The sequence below is a fragment of the Myxine glutinosa genome, chromosome 7 (assembly GCF_964187855.1).
Source record: "Myxine glutinosa chromosome 7, kmMyxGlut1.1, whole genome shotgun sequence".
Taxonomy (NCBI): Eukaryota; Metazoa; Chordata; class Myxini; order Myxiniformes; family Myxinidae; genus Myxine; species Myxine glutinosa.
The window spans coordinates 71,240,653-71,266,403 of record NC_136267.1 but is presented as its reverse complement, the minus strand read 5'-3'; positions in this window follow the sequence as shown (position 1 = coordinate 71,266,403).

The following is a 25,751-nucleotide window of genomic DNA, read 5'->3' as shown; positions in this document are numbered from 1 at the left end:
TGATTCTCTTGAGCGGCCATTCTGTTTTCTACCCCCATTAACCCCTCCTGTATTTCCCCTAATCTATTGTCTAATCCCTCTATTCTACTCCCTAACCCTCCGATCTGGGCCCCCATGTCCTCCCTCAATTTCTCGCTATTGGACCCCATCCTTTGTTCTAACCGTTGGCTATTGGCCCCCATGTCGCCCCCCAATTCGTCCCTCATTGCCCCCATACTGTTTTTCAAACCTCCAATTTGGTCTCCCATTTGTCCCATAAGGGCCCCCCTCATTCTGTTTTCCATTTCTTCATTATTCTTGTCCATAAGGGCCTTCATTTGTATAAAAAAAAGGTTCAAATCCATCGGTGGCGCTACTACGGTCGCGGGCGCGGTCGCCGTGGCCATGTGCGAGGCGCCATTTTGCGCGCCCGTAACCTCGTGCGCGACGACGCTATTTTGCGAACCTGCCACCCTCACTGCTTCGCTCTCCTCTTGTCCCTCAATTTGGTCCTGGATCGAACCTGCCTCACTCTCCTCTACCGGAACCCAGCCGTCTTGATCTGCCATAGCGCGACTTTCAAAATTCGGGTTTTTATTTTTGTAAAACACAATCAAATTTCGCCGTTAATAATTTCGAGCGCGTGAAGCGCGCTTCGGGTCCGATCCCACTTCCCGACACCTATTGTTACAGACGCGGTTTTAGATGTTAGTTTACCGAGCGGTTTGGTATTACCGCGTCCGCACAGTTACTCCCCGATTAGAACCCTATCCCGCCCGATTCCACTCGACGTTGACTAAGTCGCGCAATGCTAAATCAATGAAGGAAAGGACACAACGGCTGGGATAAATGCAACGACACAAGGGGTACAGTTCTCAAGACCTCCGGAGGAGGATATAATATTGGTGATGCAGAAACGGGTAGATTACACGGTAAGAGGTAAAGCACAGAAAGATGGGCACTTAGACACAGTCTTATCTTATCCCCGACAGACCACAGACAAACGGGACAAGACTGACTTACACAGGGATTGATGGCAAGGAAGGGCAGGCAGTCGATAGCACAAGGTGCACCTTGGCTCAGGGCCAGAATACAGCTCGGTCCAGTCCAGAGATGCGGGGAGGTATCGCAGCGCTCGGAGGTGACGTCCTTTTCTCTCCAAGCTGAGGCGCATCTGACGTCACCTCCCTCTTCCTGCGCATGCTCAGCGGGGAGTGACACGCCCTCGGCTCGTTAGCTCCGCCCCAGATGGAATCGGTCCGCCGCTCCTATTGGGTGCGGGGGGGTTACCGGGCTCCGCCCTTGACGAGGAGCTGACTGCGAGCCCCTGCGTGGTAACCCCGTCGGAGCACATGTTCAATGGCGGCTAACCAAGCCGGAGTGAGGACGCGCACTCCCCGCGCCGCCGCCGCCGCTGTTGTTGTTGTTGGTGTTGTTGTTGTTCCATGAGGAAGAGATGCGGGGAGGTATTGGGAGGTCCTAAACTTACTAATGGTGCCATACAATCACATTCTGGTGCAACGAAGAGTCAGAATTAATGGAAACGAGTCCTTAACTGACATAAACTAAGAATAACTAGCAAGATGTCCGAAAGTTGTCTACGTGAGATGCGGTGGACCTGGATGCGACATTTAATGGGGGAAATAGGGGAAGGTCGGGTCTACAGAGTGCTGTTTACAGAAAATGGGACTAGGGAATGGGGGATTGGGGATAGTTGGGAAGTATTGGGGAAATAGGGGAATATTTACAAGCGGATATGGATGGAGGCCAATCTCATATCCGCAACAATATTTTCCAATCACGTGTTTCATGTGAGCCTCAAATTCTTTTTTACTACATAACGTAGAGCAATTATCTCTCCAAAAATTATTTACATCTATTGAATTTAACTTAAATAAAATAAAAGTATTATCATTGTTTCTTATTGAGCGCCGAGGGAGTTGAAAATATGACTGACTAAGATAAATACAATTACAAGAAGAATGTCTCCCTCTTGTATAGTAGCTATCCATTACTGTTTGGTTTCTCTCATTAACACAATCATCAAATATAACGAGGTTCTTTTTTGATTTATCTAAATCTTGAGGTGAAGGTATATCATCCGTATTATCACTGAGAATACAAGTTATGGGTTTTGATTTTGATTTCTGTGCATCACAAAATAGTTGTATTATATCCTCAATGTTGTAATCATTTAGTTTGTTTTGAAGTTTAAATAAACCGATCATGTCTTCATTTTTAAGACCCGCATTAAAACCTTGTGATAGTAGTTGATACTTGGGTTGAAAACTTGACTTCGTAAAAATTATTAAATTATCATAATCTAAAAAGTTGGGGGCAAGGAGCATCTTTAAAAGTAAACAGGTTTTTCCACATCCGCTTGATCCGACTATTAGACATCTTAATGAATTTGGAAGATTTTTATGGTTGTTAAATTTTATCTTGTTTTCCCAAACGGGTAAAAAATCATTCATTTATATATTTGGAAAACAAGTCATCTAACTTTTTTTGAGCTATTTTAGAAACTCTATATTTTATCCTGAGTTCAGGTTTAATTTCAAAATAATTCATTATTTTATTTATATAGTATCTTGTATTAACATTTCCATTAAAATTATTTCGAATAATAAATATCATTAAACCCTTATACATTTCCTCAATACAAATAGTCTCTTCCCTTGAAAGAAATGGTGTATTATCATCACAATACTTAACATTCATCTCTCTTATTAATCTTGTAAAGTAATTCATTTTTGGTTCTAATTTAAAAGAGTTATATATTTTTTTATTTTTTGTATTATTATTAATTAAAATTAAATCACAGAAAATACATTGTTTATATGAACCCTCATTATTAAGCCCTATTCTATCACAAGCTGGACAATTCTCTAATTTATCATATGGAGAGTCTGGAAATTCTAAATATCCTTCAGAACTTATCATATTTATATGGTAAATTTTTACTTCAACTAAACGCAAGTTTATTCGTTAATAAATACAATGTTTCAAAGCACAAAAGACAAATTTCAATCAATCTCTACTTCGGTGGAAGATATAGAAAAATATGTCAAAGATGTTAAATTGAACAAAGATAAATATGGAAATTTTTGGGTAAAACCAGTTATGGAAAATAACATGAGCCCCTCTATTTCATTTAAAGGAAGAGCTCTAACTATACCTGGAAAGACATCCATTAAAGTAAATCTAACAAAAGTTTCTCCTCTACTCCTGGCAATTTATTCAAAGCTTGAAAAAGTGATCGATCGCGATACTTTGAAAAAGAATGATAAGACCATCAACAATTCTAGAGGAAACATTTGTATATTCTTTAATAATCCAAAGGGTGTAGATCTAAGTAAAATGAATGATGTTAATATTTCTGGTGAAATGTCATTTCGTTCTATGATAGTTAGAGATTATTTAAAGATAACTTTTGATATTAAAAATGTAGAGATTGAATCTGTTAATGAAAGAAAGTATATAGATATTGATGGGAATATTTTTCCTGCTAATTAAATATGAGTCATTACAGCAGTGAAGATTTTACTATTTTATTGAACTCGGACGATAGTGATGATAGTATTTCATTGAACTCAGATGATAGTTATGATGCTAATAGTTTGTGCTCAAATGATAGTTATGAGAGTAGCTTTATTGATGACTGAGTATGATTCTGAGTATTCATGTGATAGTTATGACTCAGATGATTCTGAGTGAAAAAGTGTTTTAGTTTAAGTATAGTTTCATATATAAAAAGCCTGTAAAAAGGCACTTTCTTCTATAAGTGTTTTACTTTAAGCACAGTTTCATCTTTAAAAAAGCCTCTTAAAGGGTGTTTTACTTTAAGTATAATTTTGCTATATAAATATGATCAAAGCAACGTATTGCGACGTTTGTGAACAAGAATATAAACAATACAAAAGACACCTTAAAACTAACAAACACACATTTAATCTACTTCACCTACTAGCTCCTATTCAGAAGGAAACAAAACACTGTTCTGTCTGTCATAAAAATATCCTCAAGAAAGGCTTCGAAATACATCTTAAAACAAATCTACATTTATCAAATTTTATCACAACTAAAAACTCTGATGGTGCATTCAAAGGACATATTAAAATAAGTCTTCAACTTCAAACCTCCTGAACCAGAGTCTATATTTGATGCTGTAGAAATAGTTAAACCTGCTGTTCAAACGTTGATTGAAAAAACACTAAAAGAAATGAAACCACTTAAATTTTATATGGGAGTAAAATTAGAAATGACAAAGGACGAAGGAGTTATAGATACACCATACATGAGAACTGAGCCACACTTTATATCTTCATATCAAGATTTTAAAACATCAGGAGTCTATGATGAACTTATTAAACAAGAGCAACATGTGGATAATTCAATCGTAGGAAGTGGATTCAATATAGGAAAAATTATTTACATAGACATTCATATTCTTAAATCAGATCCTCTAAAAGCTTCTTCTTACATTGATTTACCCAGTGTTATCAAAAATAGAAAAGCAGTTATCAATATCAACAAGTACAAAAAGTTTTAATTAAAACAAAAGCCACGTCGAAGTTACACAATGCCTAGATGCAGCTGTGCCTATAACGTCGATGTTATAGGCACAGGACATTCCTATTGATTCGATGACTTGGTTATTTTTGTGCAAAGTGAAAATATATTTCGGCAATTTCCCCTTGTGTGGCGACGAATTTTTAATATATCTCGGCATTTTCCCGTCTGTTATTTCAGGCGGTGTACGACTTTCCATGCCGCGATTAAAAAAATATATATCTCGGCAATTTCCCGTATGTGGCGACACGTGAACGAAGCTATGCTCCTCTCTCCACATTATTGTGACGACGTATAAATTAAATATTTCATCGTGACGATTGTCATCAAATGGACGAATTTTTAATATATCTCGGCATTTTCCCGTCTGTTATTTCGGGCGGTGTATGACTGACCATGCTGCGATTTAAACAAAATATATATATCTCGGCATTTTCCCGTCTGTTATTTCGGGCGGTGTATGACTGACCATGCCACGATTTAAAAAATATATATCTCAATGGACTTGAAGTTACAGGCCTTTGAGAATTCATTTCGTTCTATAAAGGGCAACTTTCATCGGATTTTCTTCCCGTTTTTTTTCAACCGAGTCTAAAACTATGTTAGCGACTGTGAAAAATGAAATGATATATTGAATTTGATTTGAAATAAAACTGTGTGAGAGAGGAAGACACCACGGGCCTACAAAACAGGCCTCAAAGCTATGTGAGTTAATAAAATGGTGGATATTTGTTTATATGAAGCCTCTCCCAGAATGGGTGGAGCTATGGTTCCCAGAATGGGTGGAGCTTTGAGGTTTTGTCTTCTCTGCAAGAACAAGAACAAGAAGAAGAAGAAGAACAACAACAACAGCAGAGGGCACTCTATGAGCAGCGTCTGCGACGCGGCTAAAAATATGAGAATACATTAAATACGAAAGATCTAAAGTTTCCTATGGCTTTAAATGATATTCCTAAATTTGAAAAGATTAATAATTTATCAGTTAATGTTTATGGTCTCACAGAAACCAACAGCATTCAGGTTTTAAAGCTTTCTGACAATTGTAAACAAACTCATATTAATCTTCTATATTTTAATTCAGAGGAAAATTCACATTATACATACATCAAAGATATTGCTAAATTAATAAAACCACAAGTATGTAAAAGAACAAATAAAATATATATTTGTTTGCGTTGTCTTAACTTCTTCCTTACACAAGAAAGATTAGATAAACATTCAAATTATTGTGGTGAACATAAATCAACGGTAATCAATATGCCTAAAGAAGGCTCAAAGATCACATTCAAAGATGAAAAGAAAAAGATCAAACATCCATTTGTTATATATGCTGATTTTTAAAGTATTCTAGAAAAAATAGATACTGCTTCTCCAGATCCAAAAGAATCATACACAAATAAATATCAAAAACATACCCCTTGCAATTTTTGTTATTATATCAAATCATCCGTTGGTGATAAATATAGCAGGTTAGAGGAGTATAGAGGCTCAAATACCCCAGAAGAGTTTGTGAAACGACTAGAAAAAGACTGTGTCTGATTAACCAAGATAATGAGAGAAACCAATAAACCAATGTCCTTGACGAGTGAACAGGAAAGGGAATTTAGAAAAAACAATGTTTGTCATACTTGTGAGGAAAAAATTGGTGAAGGTCTAAAGGTTAGAGATCATTGTCATCTCACTGGTAAATATAGAGGTCCGGCTCATCCAAGTTGTAATATTAATTATAAACTCCCCTCTTTCATTCCTGTCTTTCTTCATAACAACGCTCATTATGATACGCATCTATTTATTAATGAACTTTCAAAGACATCTGGACACATTTCAGCAATTCCTAACACGGCTCAGAAATACATTTCATTCACAAAAACAATTCACACATCTCCTATTACTCATATCAGATTTCTTGATACATTTGAATTCATGGCAAGTCCATTGGTTAACTTGGTTCAAAATCTAAAAGAGTTTCCATGTCTTTCAGAGTATTTTTTAGATAAAGATTTTCTAACACAAAAGGGAATTTACCCCTATGACTATATGGACTCATTTGAGAGATTCAATGAAACACAACTTCCTTCAAAAGAAAATTTCTATAACAAATTATACAACAGTCATATATCTGATAAAGATTATGTACACGCACAAAATGTTTGAAAAATATAACATCAAGAATCTTGGCGAGTATCACGATTTGTATCTCAAAACTGATGTGCTTTTATTGGCCGATGTATTTGAAGCCTTTAGATCTGTTTGTCGCACTGGATATGGATTGGATCCTGCTCACTACTACACAGCACCTGGATTGGCCTGGAGTGCGATGTTGAAAATGACAAAACAAGCTTTGGATTTGATAACCGATATTGATATGCTTTTGATGATTGAAAAGGCAAAGAGAGGAGGAATTTCACAAGTCTGCTCGAGCAGATACGCAAAAGCAAATAACAAATATCTTCCAAATTATGATTCAACGAAAGAGAGTTCTTACTTGATGTACTATGACGCAAACAACTTGTATGGCTGGGCAATGTCTCAAGCTCTTCCTTATGGAAAACTTAGATGGGTAAAGGAAAAAGACTACAAAAAGGTTTTGCAAGATGTATGTATCTCTACACAAAAAGAATTGGATGATTCAAAGGTTGGTTATTATTTTGAGGTCAATTTAAAATATCCTGAAGAACTTTATATCAAACATAAAGATCTTCCATTTGCTTGTGAGAAAGAAAGTCCAAAGAAAGTCTGGTTGAGTGATTATCAACGATCGTTTGATATAGGTGAATCAACAGAAAAATTACTTACTACATTATATAACAAGAAAAATTATGTTCTACACCAAAGAAATTTGCGACAATATTTATCAAAAGGTCTAAGAGTAGAGAAGATCCATAGAGTTCTAAAGTTCAATCAAAGTCATTGGCTAAAGGAGTACATTGATTTTAATACACAAAGAAGAACAGAGTCAAAAACAGATTTTGAGAAAGACTTTTATAAATTGATGAATAATGCGGTCTTTAGTAAGACCATGGAGAATGTGAGGAAAAGACAAAATATCAGACTATCAACATCTTGGGAACAAGCATCAAAATTAATTAATAGACCGAGTTTTATAAGAGCCGAGGTCTTTACTGAGAACTTTTGTGCGATCCATTTGGTTAAAGAGAGTATTGAAATGGACAAACCTATTTATATTGGAACATCAATTCTTGATTTATCAACGTCATTAATGTATGATTACTTTTATAATAACTTGAGGAAGAAATATCAAAATGATGTTAAACTACTTTATATGGATACAGATAGTTTTATTTTGAAAATTAATACTGATGATGTTTATTCAGACATGAAAAAGGACATTAATATCTATGATACAAGTAATTACAGTCCAGAGAGTGAGTTGTTCTCTTCTAAAAATAAAAAGGTGATTGGAAAGTTCAAGGATGAATTAGGAGGAAATGTTATGAGTGAATTTGTGGAATTGAGGTCCAAGGCTTATGCTTATAAATACATTGTGAATAATGTTGAAAAGACTGATAAGAAGTTAAAAGGTGTAAAGAAAAATGTAATTAAAGAAACAATAAACTTTAAGGATTATTATAACTGTTTAACAACAAAGAAAGAAGAGTTTAGAAAGATTAATGGAATAAGAAGTTATAAACATCAATTATATTCAGAAGAGGTGAATAAGAAAGCAATGGGGGCTTTTGATGATAAGAGGTTTATTTTAGAAAATGGAATTGATAGTCTCCCTTATGGTTATATAAGTGATAAGATATATATAAGTGATAAGATATAAGTGATAAGATATATATAAGTGATAAGATATAAGTGATAAGATATATATAAGTGATAAGCTAAAAAGGGGGTTAGGGATTTTAACGGGCTACCACCACCTTTTTTACTATTATATAAATGATAGAACCAAGTATCAACCAGACTAAAGAGTGGAGGTGTAATCAACCTTGGTATATAAATGGAAAACATAACGAATGTGAGAAATATCAAATAAGACTTATTGAAAAGGCAACTGGTAAAAAAGTTCACAAAACAAATAAGAGAATTAATTTAAATACTGGTGAGTTGGGTAAAAAAGATGGAAATATTTTTGAGTGGACGGAAAACTTTGATGGTTGTCAGGAAAATATATACTTTAATTTAAAAATGGTGTGTGGCACAGTAGGTCAAACAAGAACATTGAGGGAGGTTTACCATTTTATCTTAGCTCAGTTAAAATATCTTGAAAAAGAACCAAACTCAAACCTCTCCTTTAATAATATATTAGATGGTGATGGAAGTTGGAGGCGAATTAAATTATTTCCTACGCATAAACAAATATTTGTAGGATCGATGTTTGAGTGGTCTACTCGGGATCATTGATAGTAAGAGTACCATAAGACCAAGGGGGTCAGGAATAGAGGTGCTAAGGGGAAATGAAGAAAAGTGATGGTGAGAGGAAAATTTACATGTAAGTGTGAAGGATTATAGGTTCATAAGGTGAGAAAGGGATAGGTTCATAGGGGGAGAAGGAACATAGGTTCATAAAGGAAGAAAAATCATAGGTTCATAAGGTGAGAAGGATGATAGGTTCATAAGGTGAGAAGGATTATAGGTTCATAGGGGGAGAAGGAACATAGGGGGAGAAATAGAGGTGTTTATGGTTTTTGAAAAAAGACAGGGGGGTAAATGACATTAGATAGGGATTTCCCATGTTAAATGGAAGTGTCCCAGAAACAACATTTATCATCTACTCATGGCTGGTGAGAGAGGAACCCACACCCAGCCAGCTGGCATGATGACAGTTGAAATCGCCACATATGAGGAAGAGAGAGTGTAGATGAGTGGATAGAAGTTGGTCCATGTTGTCAGACAGCGAAATGTAAATGGAGTCATCACTGTTTGGAGGACGGTACAGAACACATATGAACAAAAGGTGGGAGCGGAGAGGAAGCCGTAGCCAGAGGTACTCCTGGGGGTGAGGTGGAGAGAGGGCAGTGCAAGGAGAGTGAGGAAGAGAGTTTTTGATAAAGATAGCAACCCCACCTCCAGGACGAGGCTCGGGTCTATCATCCCGGTGGAGGGAGTAACCAGGAAGAGATATTAATGAATCAGAGACATCTTGAAGGAGGAAAGTTTATGTTGAGCAGATCAAGTCTGGATTGTGAAGTTCAATGAATACTCACAAATTGGTACAGATTTTAAACCTAGAACGGCACTCAGTGGAGAGCATACCTCTACCTGGTGAACAGTTTACGTTTTGTATCCCAGAGTAGACCAGAAAATCACAATACAGAATCACATTTAATCCAAATCATCCGTCCACAACTTTTTGAGGTATCCTGCTATGTATCTTCACCAAAATAAAATCATTTCGTCCTTGTCACATCCGCTACATCTCTGCCAAATTCGTCCACAACTTTTTGAGATATTTTGTTCACAAACGGACAGACAGATAGACAGGGGTGAAAACCTAACTTCCATCCACCTTTGGTGGCGGAGGTAACAAAATCGAACTCGGAGTACACAGCAAACAGGGTAAACAAAACAGGTAAACAAAATAAACAACAAAAACGACCGGTAAGACTTATCTTTGAGGAGGTTTGCAGAGGCGAAAATCGCACATCCACAGACATCCAGATCAGAGACCAGAACCGAAAGTCCAAAGGCAAAGGCATTAAATAATTCCTAGGTCGATGGAATGATTGCTTGTGCTAACCGAATGTTTTCATGTGTTTGCTTGTGACACGAATGCAGACAACAATGAAGTGATGAGATGTAAAAAAATAGTTTATTTATTGATTCGAGAAAATTGCACATCAACACTGTCATTGCTTGTAATACATAAGGACCATGTTGGAGCATTGTCTGCCTCCATGTCTGCTCGACCAACCAACTTTAGGGACGATTCATCAACCTCACTCTGCTTGGAAAAGCAGCTCGTAATTACATTCTTATTCAACCGACAAAGTAAAACAAACATGCTTGCTTCAACCGAGTGTTCTGTTGAAGAATAATTTTTTTTTGCTCACGAAGGTGAATTTGACATATTTATTGATCCGTGCACGGGAAAGAGTAGACTAGAAAATCACAAGACAGAATCACAATCAATCAAAAGAATCAAAATACACTGAATAACAATGAACAAGACAATACCCCGATCTACTCTTTCAAAGGTTTGGCAGAATAACATGGTTTTATACAGAGGGAAGAACAAAGAAACAGGCAGTGCTCATCGTCTAGTAGGAAGAAGGGGTCCCCATGCACCTCGTTGATATATTTTTCTAACTTCCATTTTTGGAATCCTCAAGGTGTCTAGTGAACGAAGTTTCATGTTCCCAAGACGAAATATTGTCCCATGGGGTCCGTTAGCTGCCATCTTTGTGGCCATCCTAGATTTCCGATGAATATCGATAATTGGCATAACTTTTGAACTAGACACCATACAGAGAAAATGCCCCCATTTCTCCGGCTAATTCTGGCCTGATGAATCGTTTGAGATGGTTATTTTCACGATTTAAACAAGTTTAATACAATAAAACTCGAAAAGTATGCAAAACATCAGTAAAATTTACACTCAAAATCTTGCCAGACGTCGAACTTCAAATATACCAAACTATAAGATGCCCATGCAGACTGGAAATGATAATAATTGTGAGTAATTAGGGTTAAATAAGACAATATAGCACACTATTAATTCAATAAATGAAAATAAGAAGGAAACTATGCCACTAATGTTCTCATCTTGCGCGACAGGTCAAGCTACAGAAGCGGTAAGCAATGTCATTTTTTCATCGCAATACTGTATATCTAATCATCGTCATTGAGTAGCTCCTCATAATCAATCTCTTGCTCCCTTTCATCCTCTTCATCCTCCTCCACCTCCTCAGCAGTTTTCTCTGCCAAGTCAATGAGGGAAGGAGGAAGGATGGGGCCACACGACCACAAAGGCTGCAAGATACCCTCCTCCATCTTCTCCCAGCCTTGTCCAGGATCATAGGGCTTGGGGCACCAGAAGATCGTCTTGTCAGCTCGCTTGTAGTTGGCAAGGTGGTGGTTCACACGGTCAATGTGTTGGACAAGGTTGTCTCTGCAAAGTGGTACTCGAGAGAGGTCCACCTTAGATTTGGTCGTGAGTTGCTTGTCCTCCCCCACCATCTGCTTCAGCATGATGCTGCGTACGGCATTGGCAGACTTTTCCCAGGCCTGGCCATACATCAGACAAGTGAATGCCTCGATGTCATCCATCACCTCTGGTTTTACAGACCATTCATCACCGAGTTTTCTGAAAAAGATATAATGGTATATTGCAAAATCATGATGTAGTGTTAAGTATATTCAGCAATTACTTGATTTCCATGAAATACTACTGAAATTGAAATAAAGAAAACACTCATCTAAAGACAGCGTGGTACTTGGGGCGGCTCTGTAGCTTCTTCAGGGGTACGACCTTGCCCTTGAAGGCACTTGTTACATTTTCCCTGGTGAACACGTACAGGCCGAGTACCGTGGTGCAGTAGTCCGCTCCCTTCGATTCCGCAAGTTCACTGACATTCACAATCTGGCGATGCTTTCCAGTCCCGGTATCGACGTAGATGGTGAGTGGGATGGAGTGAGCGTGGTGCAGAAGGATCATGAAAATGTCAGTGTCTGGCGTCCTTACCACAGCTGACTTGTACCCCAGCTTGGCAGCATACTTCAGGTAGAGCACAACCTGGGTGTCTGTCTCCTCCTGGTTCGACTCCAGCTCATGGATCTCACGTGCCGTCACCTGAAACATGCGAGTTTTGATTTTATGTTAAGGTACATTTTTTATCCTCGTTTCTCATGTCCGTCCGAACCTATTGAAACAGATAATTAAAAATGGTGCCCTTACAGTGCTGAGCATTTGGTAAAAAAAAGGCTCACAGCTGCATCATATGAAATTGAATATACTCACGTTGCCATCTAACGAGTCCATTAGATGGCAACAGCTGTTCACCACCATCTCTTATCTTCCCCCATCCAAAACCTTGATCTTTTCTACCCCTGTTAATACACCCCAAATCCACCTTTTTCAATCTCCGACTTCATTCCTAGAAGTGTTCATTTGTTTTATACTGTGTACCCCCTCCCTCCTCCCCAGCCCTCTCCCTTCCACAGATCTCCCGATGTCCCTGTTCTCTCCTGTTGTTGTACTTCTGTGCTTCCCTCTCTCTCCCCATCTTGTCTCCCGCTCCCTTTATTATATGTTTTATGTGTCCGTTTATGTTCTTTGTGTTTAATGTGTTAGCTCGTACATGAGCCTTGACTTTGTATACAAAAAATAAAAAAGAAATACGGGAGATTTACACACTGGTCTTAATTGAAGGACAGAACGAGGAGATATTTGAGTTTTGTTTCACTTCAAAGAACTGGAAACTATGTGACACCAAATGCAATTTAAACACAATGTCTCAATAAAATGCATATAGACTAATATAAAATAAATAATTAAAAAACGGGGTGATGGTGTGTTACTAATACCTAAAAGATGACATTAGTGATGGAATGAAATGCATGTCATCATCAGTTATCAGTTACCCATAAGGCAATGCAGGATGACAAGGCAGTATAGTTCGACATATAAAGACTGCATACATTTTATTGAGACACACTGTATATTTTTCTCCGCCACCTCTCAACAGCATACAAACAGCTGCTTCACTCCCACATTCCTGAGAGTGAGATACAAATCACTTCAAAGCAGATCTCGTCCACACACTCCAAAAATATTACCAAGGACATTGCTGATATTGTGGCGGACACAAAAGCCCACTGGCGTGGTGACATCATTCCACGCACCAAGTGGGCGGTGGCCACGTCCGAGGGGTAGGCGTGGCCTCATGAGAGACACCGGGCGCCCAGCCCGGAGTGTGACAGTGTAGTCTGGAATAAAGGCGTTTATATGTTACCGCTTGTCCGCTTCCTCCTTGCTCACAAGCAGCGCGCGTAACGCCGCGCTTTATTGGTGACCCTCGACGTTGGATCTGCCGGAGCGATCCTTCCACACGCGACGCCATCGCCATGGCCGCCTTCGTCAAACTTCCGGAATTTTGGGAGGCTCAGGCCGAAGTCTGGTTCGTCCAGGCCGAAGCCCAATTTCAGCTTCGGCACCTCACCGGCGATGACACGCGCTACTGCCACGTCGTCGCCTCCCTCGGGCCCGGCACGGCCGCTCGAGTTGTGTCCGTCCTTCGCCACCCACCGGACGGCCACAAGTACGAGGCACTCAAGCGGCTACTCCTAGCCACGTTCAGACTCACGGACGACGCACGGGCCGACCGCCTCCTGGATCTCCCCGAGCTCGGTGAGACGCGCCCGTCGGTCCGAATGGACCATATGCTGTCACTGTTGGGCGACGAAGCCCCCGGTTCGCTATTCCGGGCGCTTTTCCGTCGCCAACTTCCAGCGCAGGTTCGCCTCGCGTTGGCCGGGACCGGGCTAACGGAACCCCGAGCATTGGCGGCCGAGGCGGACAAGTACTTCGCCGCTTCGGACACGCGGGCGAGCGTTGGCGTGGCCGTCACGGCCTTCGACGCTGCTGTTCCACAGCATCATCTTCTACAGCACGCTGATGTTCCACAGCATCATCTTCTACAGCACGCCTATGTTCCACAGCATCATCTTCTACAGCACGCTGATGTTCCACAGCATCATCTTCTACAGCACGCTGTGGTTCAGCAGCCTGCTGATACGCACCTCGTGAACGCCGCCACGCCCCGCCCACCGCCGCGGCGAAAACCGCCACCGCGGGGAAACCCGTCGACTCCACCGGCCTGGCGGAGCCAGCCGCGCTCCTCCAGCTCCACCACCTGGTGCTGGTTCCACGCCAAGTTCGGCCACGAAGCTCGGCGGTGTCATCCGCCGTGCTCCTTCAACGGGTCGGGAAACGCCCGGGCCGGCGCTCAATTGTGGCGATGAGCGCCGGCCGTTCGAGCAGCCTGCTGTTCATAACGGACACCTTCTCCGGGCGCCGTTACCTGTGCGACACGGGAGCACAGGTGAGTGTCATTCCCGCCGGCATGTCAGACAAGCACGCCGCGGGTGGGGGCCCCGCGCTGCTTGCCGCGAACGGGACGCCCATCCGTACGTACGGAAAACGCTGCCTCTCTCTGCGGTTTGGAGGGCAGGTTTTCCGATGGACGTTCGTCACCGCCGACGTGCCCATGGCACTGCTTCGCGCGGACTTCCTGTGCGCTAATGGGCTCCTGGTCGACGTCAAGCGCAGACGGCTTGTCCAGGCCGAGACGTTCAGCTCGCTCGCATGTGCGTTGCCCAGCTCAACGAGCGGCTTGCCAAGCGGCTTGCCGAACGATTCGGTTCCGGCCACGTTGGTCTGAACGCTTCCGGCAGCGGACGCATTCACCCGCCTCCTCGCCGGTTTCCCGGCCCTCACGCGGCCCACCTTCTCGGCGGGGGCCGTCAAGCACGGGGTGGCCCATCACATCCCCACCGTCGGGCCACCGGTCTACGCCCGGGCACGCCGCCTCGAGCCGACGAAGCTGGCGGTGGCAAAAGCGGAGTTCGCTACCCTGGAGCGACTCGGCATCGTTCGGCGCTCAGAGAGCGCTTGGGCGTCGCCGCTGCACATCGTGCCGAAGCCCGGCGGGGGGTGGCGACCGTGCGGGGACTATCGCCGTCTCAATGACGCCACGACTCCCGACCGCTACCCCGTCCCCCACATTCAGGACTTTTCCGCCCGTTTGGCGGGCAGGTCCTTCTTCTCGAAGGTGGACCTCATACGCGGCTACCATCAGGTCCCCGTCAGGCCGGAGGACGTCCCGAAGACGGCGGTCATCACGCCATTCGGACTCTTCGAGTTCCTGCGCATGCCCTTCGGTCTGAAGAATGCGGCTCAGGCGTTCCAGCGACTGATGGACAGCGTCCTGCGCGACTTGGATTTTGTCTACGTCTACCTGGACGATATCCTCGTCGCCAGCGCGTCCCGCGAAGAGCACCTACGCCACCTCCGCACGCTCTTCGAACGCCTGGGCCAGCATGGCCTGATTGTGAACCCCGCAAAGTGCCGGTTCGGCGCCGCCACAATCGATTTTCTGGGGCACCGTGTCACCAGGCACGGAGCCGTCCCCCTGCCGGCCAAGGTGGAGGCGGTGAAGGGGTTTCCGCGCCCCCGCACGATCAGAGGGCTGCAGGAGTTCCTGGGCATGGTGAACTTTTACCATCGGTTCCTGCCCCGTATCGCCCAGCTCCTGCGCCCCCTGCACGAAGCTCTCCGAGGTAAGCCGGGCAAAGGCGACGTTACCTGGACCGAGCAGATGCACACGGCGTTCACGGGCGCGAAGCTCGCCTTGGCTAACGCCACCATGCTCGCGCACCCGGCGCCCGATGCACCGATCGCCCTCACCACCGATGCCTCGGACTACGCGGTGGGCGCGGTGCACGAGCAATGGGTGCGTGGAGCTTGGCAACCGCTGGCGTTCTTTAGCCGGCAGCTTCGCCCGCCCGAACGCCGTTACAGTACCTTCGACCGCGAGTTGCTCGGACTTCACTTGGCGGTCAGGCACTTCCGCCATCTGCTCGAGGGCCGGACGTTCACTGCCTTCGTCGACCACAAGCCGCTGATCTTCGCGATGGGCAAGGTCACCGAGCCGTGGTCGGCCCGGCAGCAGCGTCACCTCTCGGCCGTGTCCGAGTACACGACGGACATCCAGCACGTCGCGGGGAAGGACAACCCGGTGGCGGATTGCCTTTCCCGGGCCGTCGCCCACGCAGTCCACCTCGGCATCGACTATGCCCGGATGGCAGCGGACCAGGCCGCTGACCCCGACGTCCAGGCCTTGCGGACCGCCGTCACGGGCCTCCGCGTCACCGAGGTGCCGTTCGACGGCGCGGGCGCGGCCCTCTTGTGCGACGTCTCCCTCGGGCGTCCTCGCCCCATTGTGCCCGCGGGCTGGCAGCGCCAGGTGTTTGACGCCATCCACGGCCTGTCCCACCCGGGCGCGAGGGCCTCCCAAAGGCTGATCGCCGACAAGTTCGTCTGGCATGGCCTCCGGAAGGCCGTCCGCGGCTGGGCCAGGACATGCCTCGCGTGCCAGCGCGCCAAGGTGCACCGGCACACCCAGGCCCCGTTGGCCCCGTTCACGGTGCCGGAACGCCGGTTTGACCACGTCCACGTGGACCTGGTGGGACCTCTGCCCCCCTCGCGGGGTTTCACCCACGTCCTCACCATGGTGGACCGCACCACCCGGTGGCCGGAGGCCGTGCCCTTGGCGTCGACAACGGCGGCCGATGTCGCGCAGGCTTTCATCGCCACCTGCGTCGCCCGGTTCGGCGCCCCCTCAGACATCTCATCCGACCGCGGCCCCCAGTTCACCTCGGAGCTCTGGGGGGCGTTTGCGCAGGGGCTCGGGGTCCGGCTGCACCGAACCACGGCCTACCACCCCCAGGCTAACGGCCTGTGTGAGCGATTTCACCGCTCATTGAAGGCCGCGCTCCGGGCCACCCTCCGCGACGGCGGCTGGGTCGACAGGCTCCCCTGGGTCCTGCTGGGCCTCCGGACGGCGCCCAAGGAGGACCTGCGCGCATCCGCGGCGGAGTTGGTCTTCGGGCAACCGCTGCGGGTGCCGGGCGAGTTCCTCCCCGACTCCACGGCACCATGGTCCGCGGCACAGCAGCGCTCCGCTCTGCAAGAGACCGCCCAGAGGTTCGCCCCGGTGCCAACGGCATGCCACGGGCACCCACCGACGCACGTCGCCCCGGAGCTTCGCACGGCGGAGTACGTCTTCGTCCGCCACGATGCCCATCGGACACCACTGCGGCCCCCGTACGACGGGCCTTTCCGCGTGCTGGAGACCGGGGCGAAGCACTTCACCCTGGACATCGGCGGTACTCCTGACCGCGTTTCGGTAGACCGCCTCAAGCCGGCCCACCTCGATGTGGACCATCCACCGCCAGTGGCCCGACCCCCACGTCGGGGCCGCCCTCCTGCGGGCGGACCCCCGGCACCGCCCAGCCCCGCCGCCACGCCGCCCCCCGGTCCTGCACCCATCCCAGGGGCAGCCAGGGGCATCCCACCTGGCATCCCTGCACCCCGGACGCCGCCGATCGCCAGGGGGCGCTTCGGCCGGGTCATTCGTCTGCCCCGCAAACTGGCCCTCCAGGTGCGCGGGAATTCTGGGGGGGCGCGTGTGGCGGACACAAAAGCCCACTGGCGTGGTGACATCATTCCACGCACCAAGTGGGCGGTGGCCACGTCCGAGGGGTAGGCGTGGCCTCATGAGAGACACCGGGCGCCCAGCCCGGAGTGTGACAGTGTAGTCTGGAATAAAGGCGTTTATATGTTACCGCTTGTCCGCTTCCTCCTTGCTCACAAGCAGCGCGCGTAACGCCGCGCTTTAATATATCAATATACTTTTGCATTCGTTTTGATCCAGTGTTTTGGCTTTGGTGTCGAATTATTTTCTGGAGACTTTTTGTATTCCTGCTTTTGGTACATTTCCTGCACAAGGCTTGTGAATATTCTGCCCTCAAAAAATGAAATACATTACTCAAAAAATTAAAAGGATTTATGAACCGTTTTGATATATTGCAGCAATGTAGAGCAAAAGGATCTATTATATCATGTAGTACTTCCAAAAGAGTAAAGTATGTGAGAGGTCAGAAAAGAATGGAATTCTAACGGAAAATAATGGATGGCATATGCCAACCAGTTTTTTCTACTTATTTGACAGACAGCTATTTGAATTTGAGACCCCAGAAAGCATTTCTCTTGAAAATGCAAAAAACTGACAAAAAGTCAAACGTCTTTAGAATCTGAATATTCAGTTCAGGAGGAGGAAGCAAACTTGGCAACACTGACTGGTAACTTGTATCCTCTCCGTCGTAGCATGTACATTGTACATGTACGATATTTAGCATAATTTATTTGAGACTTACATCTATTTGCTGATATCTAAAGGGGAAAACTTAATTTTATTGCAAGGTTGACAGCACAATAATTGCCTTTTGAATTCCCATTGGCATCTCTAGTCTATCATGTAAACCAACTGGATGTGTTTGCTCAATAGCAAATATGATTTGATTTACCACCTATGTTGAATATCATGTGCATTGCATCTAGTTTGTCCCTATAGTCCTCCACAGTAGCCAATTCTCACCAGATATTCAATATTTCTCTCACAGCAATTGAGCATTCATAATGGATGGAACATACTCTGCTGTGCTTCATTAGATGTGAAACTTTCTTGTTTAATGTTATGTAACCAGACCTGTCAAATTGCAGAATCCTCCAGGAAGCGAAACAAACCAATCCCTGAACCCTTTTCTTCCATTGTTACACCCAAAATCCAAACAAAATAACATTTTGCTACATAACTATGCAAAATCCAAAAACACCTTGTCGACACTAGTGACCGTTTCTGTAAATTCTGGTTGTTGATGACAGCGGAATGCTTCTGCAGAACATGCATAATGGCATAACAGCGGACAATAGGTGTCTCCCCCCCCACCCCCCACTCCTATTTTAGACCTATAACATAATTTTTGAAAACCCTTCATTCAGCAGTCATTCTGTTGTTTTGTGTCACTGTGTGTGCATGGAGAAATGGAGAGATTTCCTCCAGTGAGCATGGAGAAAAGAAAGAAAACCAGAGAATTGTCTGAGGAGGTCAGACACATGATTGTAGCCAAGCATGGACAATCTCAAGGCTACAAGTCCATCTCCAGAGACCTTGAAGTTCCTGTGTCCACCGTACATAATGTTATCAGGAAGTTTAAGGCCAATGGCACTGTAGTCAACCTCCCTGGACGTGGCCACAAGAGAAAAATTGATCGAAGATTGCAGCGAAGGATTGTTTGAATGGTGGAGAAAGCACCTGGATCAACTGCCAAACAGATTCAAGATGACCTTCAGACGAAAGGTACGACAGTTTCAACTCGCATCATCCATCACCAACTCAATGAAAGGGAGTTCTATGAAACTCAGTTCTATGGTAGGAGAGCCAGGAGGACCCCACTGCTGAGAGAGAGACAAAAGAAAGCCCGATTGGAGTTTGCCAAAACATACCTGAACAAGCCAAAATCCTTCTGGGAGAATGTCCTGTGGACAGATGAGACCAAATTAGAGCTTTTTTTTTTTTTTTTTGGATACAAGATCGATGCTCGTGAAAGAGCAAACATTAACCACACAAAAAATAAAACAGACACATAAAACATATAATAAGGGGAGCGGTAGACAAGATGGGGAGAGAGAGGAGGAAGCACATAAACACAACATTTGAGAGCAGGGACATCGGGAGATCTGTGGGAGGGAGAGGGCTTGGGGAGAGGAGGCGTGGGAAGAGGGGAGGGAGAAGTATAAAACACAAGGACACTGCGAGAACTTCCAGTAAAGAAGTTGGTATTTCAAAAAGGTGGATCTGGGGTGAATTAGCGGGTGCACAATTAACTGTCGTACCCTTGGTAAAGCACATCATCTCTGTTTACAGAAAACAAAATGAAGCCTCCAAGAAAAGAACACACCTTACCTACAGTCAAACATTGAGGAGGTTCAGTGATGTTTTGGAGTTGCTGTGCTGCCTCTGGCACTGGGTGCCATGAATATGTGCATGGTATCATGAAATCAGGAGATTCCCAAGGCATTTTGGAGCGAAATGTTCAACTCAGTGTCAGAAAGCTGGGTCTCCGTCGAAGGTCATGGGTCTTTCAGCAGGACAATGACCCCAAACACACTTCAAAAGTAACCGAGGAATGGTTGAAGACAAAACGCTGGACTGTTCTGAAGTGGCCAGCAATGAGACCAGATCTAAATCCCATTGAACACCTGTGGGGAGATCTGAAAACAGCAGTTGGGAGAAGGCACACTTCAAATCTGGGAGAACTGGAGCAGTTTGCACAATAAGAGTGGGCCAAACTGCCAGTAGAGAGGTGTAGGAAGCTCATTCATGGCTGTAGGAAGCACTAGACTGCAGTTATTTTGTCCTAAATCTGTGAGGTGTTAGAGAGGTTGTGCTGGTTGTTAGAGACGATAGTCACGATGTAAACAATAACCAGGCTGACCAGTTCAGCCTCATCATCTTGCTTGGTCTGATTGTGCTCGGCCAATTAAAGCAATACAAACATGTGTTTAAAGAACCTGGGGTCAATAGGTATTCAAAATACAAAATTGTGAGGCATTCAAAATCCAAATCCGTCGGTATGAAGTGCAAAAACTCGACAGCATAGGCTGATTTGTTACAAGAAAACTCCATTATATTGAGTGAGTTGATGTACAATGAGTGTGCTTTCATCAAAACACATCTTTCTACTAAGTCATAATCCATCTTCAATTATTGTGACAAGGACAGAGGTACAAGGAGAAAAGGAAAATACAATGTACATGTAGTATTAAAATTGTTTTGCACATGTTTAGGTAGTGCCGTGTGGAAGGACCCCATGCTGAATATAATGTGCTGTGTGGTTGTGAACCGAGTGTTTTTTTGTGAAAAACATTTACTTGTTGCAAGCTGAATAATTACGACGTTAACATTTGAAGGGAGGGGAGGGAGGGTGGGTGGAAAGGGTGTGGTGAAGAAGAGAATAGGGAGTGGGGTGGAGGAGAGGGGGGAATGAATGAGTGTGATGGAGGGAGGAAGGGAAGAGAGAGTGAGTGGGGTGAAGGAGAGGAATGACTGGAGAAGAAGCGGTGTGTGGGCGAGACCACACACAGGGTTAGGACAACAGGCTAGCTAGGGTCGTAATTTGAGCAGGGCAGCACTGCTGATTTGATCCCAACGATTTGATGACCTGAGCATCCCAAATTGATCAAGATGGTACTCGCTCTGCCAGATGGGCAGCAGTTCAGAAGAGAGGTCAGACTAGGTCGTTTGAATGTGGGATCGATTGGAGGGAGAGGGGTCGAGGTGATGGAGATGATGCAGAGAAGGAAGTTGGAAGTGTTGTGTGTGCAGGAGATCAGATGGAAAGGGGACATGGTGAGGACTAGAACTAGAACAGCACTGGGTTGTTCAGACGGTAGATCTGACTGTAAGAGCACATACCTCCACCAGGGTGAACAGTTTATGTTTTATATCCGACTGATAGGCTAGATCTGGATTTAGACATGAACCAAAATCGAATCGGCTTGTTCTTGTCAACTAGCACTCATCCACCAAGTTTAGTCATAACTCGTCCACAACTCTTTTTAAAATATGTTATGTATCGCTTTTCGTCCGATCTCTCAATGGTGAAAAATCACTTACATTTTAAATAATTATCGTATCCGAATCCATACTCGGATCTTCACCAAAATCGAATCCATTACTCATTGTCACACACACAACCTGTCCACCAAGTTTCATTCAAATCCGTCCATAACTTTTTGAGATATCCTGCTATATGTCGGTTTTAGCCCTATCTCCCAATGGTGAAGAATCACTTAAAAAATTCTAGTAGCCAGATCCGAATCTGGATCTTCACCAAAATCTAATCATTTCGTCCTTGTCACATACACTACCTGTCTGCCAAATTTCGTTCCAATCAGTCCACAACTTTTTGAAATATCTTGTTCACTGACAAACAAACCAACAGACAGGGGTAAAAACATAACCTCCATCCACCTTCGGTGGCGAAGGTAACAATATTCTTTTTACTGTGAAAATTGAGGGAAAAAAAAGGAACCATCACTATTATTCCCAGAGATTGACAGAACAATATAGTCCATGGGCCAGGCCAGACATCAGTACCACTTGAGGTGGCAAATCTTCATTGGTGGCCAATGATTCGGACCACCCCTATGAGTAAGAAAATGTGATAACCTTTTCTTACAAGTAGATTGTCTTTTTCCAGCCCGTCACTTGTTTTTACATTTACCCTCTATAGCTCGTGCTATCGTTTGGTAGTCCAGCCCCCGCCCCAAAAATGAGGAGAGTAGAGAGAATGTGGCTCTGATGTAATAATGATTCCTATGATTAAATCTAAATTATAACAGAGAAGCACAATCATGATAGGGTAGGAAAACTTATTATTATTAATGCTTGTTCCAGATGTATGCAAATTTGCTTTCATATCTCACCATTTTCTTTATTTACTAAATATGTTTTTAATAATAAAGTTTATGAAATTGGTATATTCAAAGAGTTTCATGGTTGTGTTATGCAGGTGCTTCAATGAAAATGGCCACTGAGACAAGCAACACCTTGCTGCCACCAAAGCGGCTGCACTTAGATGGCCTCATCCATTGCTATGATGAGAAAGGAGACAAGAAGCTGGTATCCCCACAGAGTTTGGACTCACGGAACACTTTACTGAATGCAGCAACGATAATAAACATGCTCCATTTTTGGACCTGGTGAAAGGCTTGACCGATGGAGATGTCCTGAAATTGCATTATCATCGAAAGTGTCGCAGTATCTTCACGATGAAGAAACTTCTTGATGCTATCAGCACAAAACAAGACAAGACAGGTGAATCTGAAGATGATGCCAGTACTAGGAAGTCATCCAGACAAGGATCAAGCTCGACATCTTTTCGATCAAGCTCGGTTTTTCAAACAATTAATTTTAATGATCATCCAGGTACATACACAATGACTTCTGTATGGATACATTATTAGTCATGCCAGACTTCACCAAATGGAAGATTTGTTTCGTGCTTGTCTGGCTTCTAGTGCAGCAAAATATTTGTCTGTTCTCAACACTGCTGGCGCACATAAAAATGGGACACAATGCAAGTGAAGACAACGTAGTTTGAACAAAATTAGGAATAATTTGAAATAATAGGCAAGAATCTTGTCAATTTACATTTCAACCGTTTTTGATGGTTTCCTCAGGTGTTCTTGGGTGGAGGAGGGGATCTGAACTGCCGCTGATGGGCCTTTGAAAAACAATAATAGAAATATGAAACATTAATGCATTGATATCTTCATCAGTTGGATAACTTGTTCAGGAAAGGGCACAGAAGGAAATGCAATACGGGAACAGGTAATAGATGATAAGATAAATCAGGTGATTTAATCCAATAGAGGAGTTAAATTTCTTGTTATTTATCTTGCATGGCGATGACCATGCCAATAGGTTATCTTTCCCAGCAGAATAATAACTACCTCCCCAATTAAGGATATTCTCCTTCATCAAAGGAAGTATATACAGCAATGCCTAAAAAAAGATGAAGCACCAAAATTTATTTAAACTTGACGTATTGATCTTGGAGTTGGCTGAAGTTTGCACCCATTATGTTCATACAAACTTCTCCAAAGTAATGAAGAGTGCTTACCTGTTGAACAGTGTGCCATTTCTGTTGTTGACGCTGCCGCCACCAGACATTACCGTGAAACTTCTGTGCCTGGTGGAACCCTTAAAACACCGCACTGTTTCTGTTGTTGATGCTGCAACAACTCATTATGTTTATTGTGGTGCACTTCCTCTCGTTCTCTTTTTCCACACTCTTCATCACTTTGCCTCTGCTCTTCCATTTTCCTTTGTTCTTCCATTTCTTTTTGTCTATGTTTTTCTTCCAGTCGTCTTTGTCTCCATTCTCTTTGTTTCTGTGTTCTTTTTTCACATTATCTTTGTCTCTGTTCTTCCTCCTGTTCTCTTTGTCTCTGTTTTTTTTCCTCTTCTATTTGTCTATGTTTTTCTCCCTGTTCTATTTGTCTCTGTTTTTCTTCCTGTTCCTAATGTGCAATTACAAAGTGCAATTCCAAAGTGCAATTCTAAAAGTTAATTCCAAAGGGAAAATTCTAAAATATAATTCTAAAGTGTAATTCTAAAGTGTAGTTCCAATGTGCCATTCTAAAGTGTAATTCTAAAGTGTAATTCCAACATGGAATTCTAAAGTGCAATTCTAAAGTGCAATTCTAAAGTGTAATTCTAAAGTGTAAATCTAAAGTGTAATTCTAAATTGTAATTCTAACGTGCAATTTTAAAGTGTAATTCTAAAGTGTAATTCTAAAGTGTAATTCTAAAGTGTAAATCTAAAGTGTAATTCTAAATTGTAATTCTAACGTGCAATTCTAAAGTGTAAATCTAAAGTGTAATTCTAAAGTGTAAATCTAAAGTGTAATTCGAAATTGTAATTCTAACGTACAATTCTAAAGTGTAATTCTAAAGTGTAAATCTAAAGTGTACTTCTAAAGTGTAATTCTAAAGTGCAATTCTGAAGTGTAAATCTAAAGTGTAATTCTAAAGTGCAATTCTAAAGTGTAAATCTAAAGTGTAATTCTAAAGTGTAAATCTAAAGTGTAATTCGAAATTGTAATTCTAACGTGCAATTTTAAAGTGTAATTCTAAAGTACAATTCCAAAGTGTAATTCTAAAGTGTAATTCTAAAGTGTAATGCTAAAGGACAATTCTAAAGTGTAATTCTGAAGTGCAATTCTAAAGTGTAAATCTAAAGTGTAATTCTAAAGTGTAATTCTAAAGTGGAATTCTAAAGTGGAATTCTAAAGTGGCTTTCTAGCATGCAATTCTAAAGTGCAATTCTAAAGTGTAATTCTAAAGTGCAATTCTAAAGTGTAATTCTAAAGTGTAATTCTAAAGTGTAATTCTAACGTGTAATTCTAAACTGGAATTCTAAAGTGGAATTCTAACGTGCAATTCTAACGTGTAATTCTAAAGTGTAAATCTAAAGTGTAATTCTAAAGTGTAATTCTAACGTGAATTCTAAAGTGCAATTCTAAAGTGTAATTCTAAAGTGCAATTCTAAAGTGTAATTCTAACGTGTAATTCTGAAGTGGAATTCTAAAGTGGAATTCTAACGTGTAATTCTAAAGTGGAATTCTAAAGTGGAATTCTAACGTGCAATTCTAAAGTGTAATTCTAACGTGTAATTCTAAAGTGCAATTCTAAAGTGTAATTCTAAAGTGTAATTCTCAGGGTTAATTCGAAAGTGTAATTCTAAAGGGAAATTCTAAAGTGCAGTTCTAAAGGGTGATTCTAAAGGGTAATTCTAAAGGGTAATTCTGAAGTGTAATTCCAAAGTGTAATTCCAAAGTGTAATTCAAAAGGGAAATTCTAAAGTGTAATTCCAAAGTGTAATTCTAAAGGATAATCTAAAGAAAAATTCTAAAGTGTCGGCATTGCTTTTTCACTGTTCTTCCAATGTTTTCTTCTGCTTTTCTTTCCCTTTTGTCCATACTTCCTCATATCTTTCTTTGCCATATTTTTCCTGCACTGCTTGCCCTCTGAACTGAACTAATCACAGATCCTCCTCTTCATTTAATTCCTGTATCACAACTACTTCCTTTTGTCGAACCT